This window comes from Seriola lalandi, unplaced genomic scaffold (assembly GCF_002814215.2).
Source record: "Seriola lalandi dorsalis isolate HSWRI2012SDOR001 ecotype SW California unplaced genomic scaffold, Sedor1 jcf7180002055008, whole genome shotgun sequence".
NCBI lineage: Eukaryota > Metazoa > Chordata > Actinopteri > Carangiformes > Carangidae > Seriola > Seriola lalandi.
In genome coordinates, this window is record NW_019525551.1 from 3,366,814 (window position 1) to 3,373,380 (window position 6,567).

General features: G+C 40.8%; 1 protein-coding gene and 1 long non-coding RNA gene across 2 annotated transcripts in view; one reads left to right on the forward strand and one right to left on the reverse strand.

Annotated features, from left to right (window-relative positions):
* Positions 1 to 6,567, forward strand: part of zfpm1 (zinc finger protein, FOG family member 1) — a 111,818-nt gene that overhangs the window by 15,500 nt on the left and 89,751 nt on the right. The window lies entirely within an intron of this gene.
* Positions 1 to 6,567, reverse strand: part of LOC147817183 (uncharacterized) — an 11,248-nt gene that overhangs the window by 4,422 nt on the left and 259 nt on the right. The gene's annotated exons all lie outside the window — the stretch shown is intronic.

Genomic DNA, 6,567 nt, shown 5'->3' on the forward strand with positions numbered 1-6,567 from the left:
ATACACACACACACACACACACACACACACACACACACACACACACACACACACACACACCACGAGCAACCACTATCTCCCTCCCCTCTCTTATCTTTAGCTCTCCAGCTCTCTGTCTGTCCAACTGAACTTCTTTCCTCCTCCTTCCTCCTCCTCCTCACCTCTGTCTCCATGAGGAGAAATTCCCCATCTGCACTATCACTCCTCAGCCCTTGATCAGGACGGTGGTGGTGATGACGGTGTCTGCCGTCTGTCACTAGCCGGGTTTTCCATTCAAGCTGATGGATGTGAGTTGTGACATATTGCATTGGAAGACATTAAGGTCAATTCAGATTAGGTTTCCATCATGTTGGGGGGGCGTGGGGGGTGTTTAAATCCGGACTGTACACACACTGATGTCATTAAAGAACACTCATTTTAATCAAATGTGGAATCAAATTAAACGAACTGTAATTATTGCTGCAAGATAAATGCTTCACATAAGAAATGACACCCAACAGGTAACAGCAGCAGAAACACTGGTATTATTATTTTTGTTCTGTGCTGCTCACATTTTACATATAAATGAACCCCCCCCCCCCCCCCCCCCCCCCCCCCCCCCCCCCCGCGCGCTCCTGCACCACCTTCTGAGACAATGGCAGCCAGATGCAGCTTTGTAGCTGTTTGTGACCTCTGACTTTGATGTGGAGGGCAGGATGGGTTTATGGGAATGAACACAGAAAAATGTAATGTTTCCTGTTGAGTCGCAGGTGGTGAGAGATAGAGGAGTGTGACATGCAACATATGTCCCTCAGTGGAGTAAAACTGCAGTTGTACTTTCAGTTATATGGTACATGTCTCAACCACACTACATACCGTGCTAGGCCACTAGTAGCATTGCAGTATACAGGTTTATTATCATTATTATAATCGTTATACAGTTGTTATAATGATATATTAACTATAATATTTAGCCTCACCTCATTTATAAAGTTGGACCTAACCTAGCACCCCTGCACAGTAGACAGTTACAGTGAAGAGCTGGCTCGATTTTTAAATGACAACTCGCAGTCAATTTCAGTTTTTTCCTTCTGGACCAAGGTTCATACTCCTTTGTTCTAGCAGCCATCACTCATATGAATAAGTTGTAGTAACACTGCATAGAAGCAATGTTTAGTTCATTCATTCATTCATTCATTTTTATTTACCTTGGGCACATGGTGTTGTCTGTGTTAAATGTCTACGTGTAAGATCGGTGACTCTTTTTCACTGCAAACCAACCCTCTTACCTACAGGTACAAATACAGTCACCCAACCTAATATTTACTATAATATTTAGCCTCCCTTCATTCATATAAATGTGTGCACAAAAACTGATTATTATAAGTAAGGTGGGATTTAGTGCAACCTTCAGATGCACTCATTGACATCAGGTGTGAACACAGTGTAAAACTAAAAGCATGTCAGTCAGTAATAGGAGTAAAGGCTGCAATTTACAAAAAAAACCCCAATAAAAACAACCTTTATTCATATTCCAGTGAGGTCAAAAACCTCTCTGTGATTCAGGCAAAGATTCAATGACTCTCAAACCTAATGTTCGGACCATGATCCGGTTGGATTGTAGTTAATTTTATTATTTTTGATGCTGCCAAAAAAAAGCACAACAGCCAATGCCAATTAAAGTGAACCATCTACATGTGTCTTGATTATTAAAACGTACTAAAACATGATCCAGTAAATCAGCTGAGCAGGGACATAAACCTGCCAGTGCAGGTGAACATCACACAGAGCGTTTCAATTAAAAGAAACAATGATTTTTTTAAATGTTAGCAATCGAGTTTCCAAAACGTCACATTAATTCATTATGTTACAGCGTTGTCTTTGTTTGTTTATTTTTTTAGTATATTAGAAGTCAGCTTGTCACAGAGTCATCCAGCAGCTGGGTCAGTCAGTCATCCCTGCACTGAGCCAGTCAGATGTTGTGTTCTCCAGCAGGGAGCAGTGGGATGGAACAACATGCTGTTTGTCCAGGCCACACTAGCTGACCTTGATAGATTAGACCCAGAGAGGCTTTTCTGTCTGACACAGAGCAATGATAAGTCTGTGTGTGAAATAGTTTTTCCTCTTCTCAGAAATATGGCTGCAGTGTAGGCTGGGACAAGATTGTGTGTCTACGTGTGTCTGTGTCTGTATGTGTGTGTGTGTGTGTGTGTGTGTGTGTCAGTCTGACTCTACCAACCAATCTTCCTGTCTGTGTCTGTTAATAAGCAACTCCCCTCCCACCTCACCAGATCAGTTATCTAAATATATTTTCTTTTCTAGCCCACAGTCTGCTTTGCTTATACTGTATGTGACCAGTTCTATCTTGTCAACAGCGTGTGCGCTCCTGCTGCTGCATTAATACACATTAACCAGAATAAGGATGCAGAAAATCAGCATGGTTGCGGGGTTAATTTGACACCAAAACCTGACTTTACTTTTTAAGGGCAGTGCTGTATTTTTTTTTTTTTTTTGTCCTTTGAGTCCACAAAGAACAGGGAGTAGAAAGCTGAAAAAGAAAGAAAGAAAGAGAGAGAGAGAGAGAGAGAGAGAAAAAACTGAAACTGTGATAAAAAGCCCAGATAAGAGAATGACTGTGTTGTGTAGGAGTTGATATCAATGTTATCTATCTGTCTTTTTTTCACTCTGTGAGCCCTTCTGTTGTTTTTTAGCCCTTATCTTGCTGCACCAAAATGCCAGGAACAAAAGGGGGAGAGAGAAAGAAATTACAGTGTGGATTATTCATGGGGGTTGGCTGATAAAATGTTGATGCTGAAATTAAGACCAATACATGGAGGCACTTTTTTTGCTCTGCAAGTGTTTTTCATAATGATATTTGTTTGTTTTTTTTCATGTGTGTGTGTAAAGGTTTTTGCATTGTGTACAAGCTGTGCATTGATAAGTTCTTGCTGTTGCTTGCTATTAACAGATTAGACCTCATTTAACTCTTTATGCCCTCCCTGACACCAATTCATTACATGTACACCCTCTGTCTCCGAAAACACACAGACACACACACACACACACAAACACACACACACACGCGCACACACATTCTGGTGGGCCCAGATAAGCTCAGTTCTCAATCTGTCACTAATAGAGAGGCGCAAACCAGCAGCGGACAGGTTTGAGTTTTCACAATGACGGACTGAAACGTCGACAGCGGTGGCGGGAATGGCGGTGGTGATTGGCTGCTTTGTGGCATGGAGCCGTCTGGTGGCGTCCCATCAGAAGACATGGAGACAGGCGGGTCAGCAGCTTGACCCCAATTTACATCTGAATCCCTAATTGCTCCTGTGCTCAATACAATAGCTGTGAATTCCCAGCTGACTGACTCAGTGTGCCTGTGTGTGCGGACTCAGTGGTTCAGTTGTACAGTGGCAGTTGCTACAAGCACATGGATGCAGGTTGTAGTGGAAACTCTTGAGTTGACTTCTGGTGTAGCTTTGGGTATTTGTGTGGGGACCTGTGTTGAAGCTGGGCCAGTAAATCTCCCACAAGGGGCGACTATATAGTCATGGCCTTGGTGTTATAGGCTACGTACACACTAAGATGTTAACATTAATACGTTAATCATTTTGAAATGAAAACAATCTCTGTCTAGACAACTGTTTTAGCGCCGTATCAGAAACAATTTTCGTCCATGCTAATACATCTGAAAATGTATACATGCATGACCATTCACGTACACTGGACATGCATGAGGCGGTGTAAACAGGAAGCAGATGATCTACTCTGCAGTTGGTTAGTTGCACAATATTCTACGAATGAGGGATATACACAACATGCAAAAAAAGTCATATTGAAATTATTTTGACAGATATTGTGATTTCACTTTGAATAGATATTTTTCTTTTCATTCACTGAAAAAAAATAAATAAAAAAAGAACATGATTCGCAGGCCGGGGCGTCTCTGTGGCACCACAACGCTGATGGTGCTAACAATGCACAACAATATGACACATTAAGCCTTTATCAAAAAGAAATGCAGCTCATGTGATTTGGATATTGCAGTTGGTCATATTGCGATTTTGATTATATTTTGTTTAATTGTGCAGCCCTACTGAAAACACATACATGCACGACCATTCATGTGCACTGGACATGAGTGAGCTGGTGTAAACAGGAAGCAGATTGTATACTCTGCAGTTGATTAGTTGCGCAAAATACCATGAATGCATCCAGGGAAACTGAATATAGCAATATAGCTAGATTAGTCAACAGTTTCCCTCCTGTTTCCACTGTTTGTGCTAAGCTAAGCTAAAGACATCCTAGACTCCTGTATGTATTGGACCTACAGTGGTGACTGGTCTGATTCAAATGCTGGACTCTTCACAATTCAAACACTGTTTTCATGTGAGCCCACCTGGTGAAGCTTCAATTCCAAACCTCTCTGCTCATTTGTATGAACAGTGCTTGATATTTAATAGTAATTCTATATGATAATGGCTCCCACCCTTTTCTTTTTTTCATCATGATGGTGTACACCTGTAGAAACAGGCTGAAGAAATCCATAAGTGAAATGATGGAAGACTATAGGAAGATTAACAAAATGAAATAAAGTATGATAAACCTTTAATTTAATGTCTTTGGAAAGACGTTTTATTAGGTTATATTTCTTATTTTTTAAGGTTAGATTTTATTAGGTTATTCCAGCTGAGATTAGGATCTCTTACAGAAAGAGGGATTTTATTAAGCGGTAAACTGTCTGAGCGAGAAAGAGAGAGAGAGAAAAAAATGATCCTTGTGTTTCACTCTTGAACCTGGCTTTAACTAGAGGTCACCTGGCTTTCTAACCTCTGTGCCCTTAATCCTGCTGCTAGCTCAGGTTAGCAGCAAGTAGTGTGTGTGTGTGTATGTAATTAGCATGAATTAGTTTGAACTTGTGCTACACAACCTCACATAACATCAGGTTTCCCAGGTTGCGAGCCTGTGCTCCCACAGAGGACTGCAGAGGTAGGATAAGGACATATTGGACATGGGCTGTAATTTCCTTCAGCTCATCACCGTTTCCTTGCCCTTACCTCTTTGTGCCTCTTGCCCCCCTCCCTCTGCGTTCCCACCACCAGCGAGTCTTCTTGTCTGTGTATTAGTATTAGCAGCAGCAGCAGTGTCCCCTGAAGTAAAACAATCTGCTGTAATCTATCAGCGTGTTATCGGCCCTATCTGAGAGCTGAGAAAGCCGGGGCCGGGGCTGTGGCGCCGCTCTCCAGAGCTGATAAAGTTTCAGAGTTCAGCGATGATGAATGTTAAGAAACTACACCCTCGTTACCGACGATGTGGACTTGGCAAGGCGGAGCGATAGTGAGGGGTGTGTGGAGGTGGAAAACGGAGAAAAGGGGAGGAAGAGGAGGGTGGCAGTGTTGATGGGGAGGGGAGTCAGACAGGAAAAAGAGGTCTTTTGGCATCAGCTGGAGGGTCAGGCCCTGCTGGGTGTTTTTTTTTTTTTTTTTTTATTCTTCAAACACACAAACCAGGTCTCTTGGTTTCTCTGCTCCTGGATCAGAACTGACTTTCTTCTTTTTTCTTTGTCAGGCATGATGTTTTAACCTTTTCAGCTCTGTCTTCCCTGTTACAGTCACCCCTAGTTTTTCTTCCCTATTTAAAATACCCCATTTATATTGTCTATCTGCCTGTTTCAGAGCTTCACTGAAGATATAGGGTGCATAGATTAAGTAAACTAATTAGATGTATTGTTCATGACATGAAAATATTCTTAGTTTTGTTCATGGTTTTATTGCCTAACTGCCACAAATTCAGCTTGACTTTGGGATCTCCACTTGAATATAGTTAATTTGTGAAGCTTCACACCATGTATTATAGGTGAAATGATTACTCAATTAATTGATTAGTTTATCAACAGAAAATCAATCAGCAACTGATTTGATTATCCATGAATTATTTAAGGCATTTTTCAAGCTAAAAGGTCAGATATGTATCAGTTCTAGCTTCTCAAATGTAATCAGATTTAGGTTTTGGAAATCTTAAAAAATTTTACAGTTTGTTTTATACTTTAGAGATCAAATCCTCAATGGATGAATTTTACCTACTTGTAGTGTCTCTAAATTGGTTAAGAACATTAAATGGTTCATTGGATTCTCTACGTTTATTATTCAATTTGAAAAACATTCGAGGCCACAGACATAGTTTTAATATTTTACCCGTAAGTACACACACCAGATGATTCAGTCAAGACTAGGGGTCTAACAATTCTGAAACCGAGAGCGAAACCTCGATTCAGATAGCCATGATCTCGTGTCTCGATAACAGAAGATATGAGATCATTACAAAAGGCTAACGTTGTTGTTATTTGTATACAGGTGGAGGGGCGAGTGAATATTTTTCATACATTCTCCATTGCCATGTAGATGCTGGTCCATATTAATATTACTGTGCTCTGGGATTTTGACAACTTCAATCATCAACAGAATGTAAAATGTAACACCTTTTGTATTATTCAGTACCTTAATTGTCATGGAAGTGTTTTGCAGTATTTCCTTTAATTACTAAAAAGAAATCATAAATTCTCCTAAAAATGGCGGACCCCTG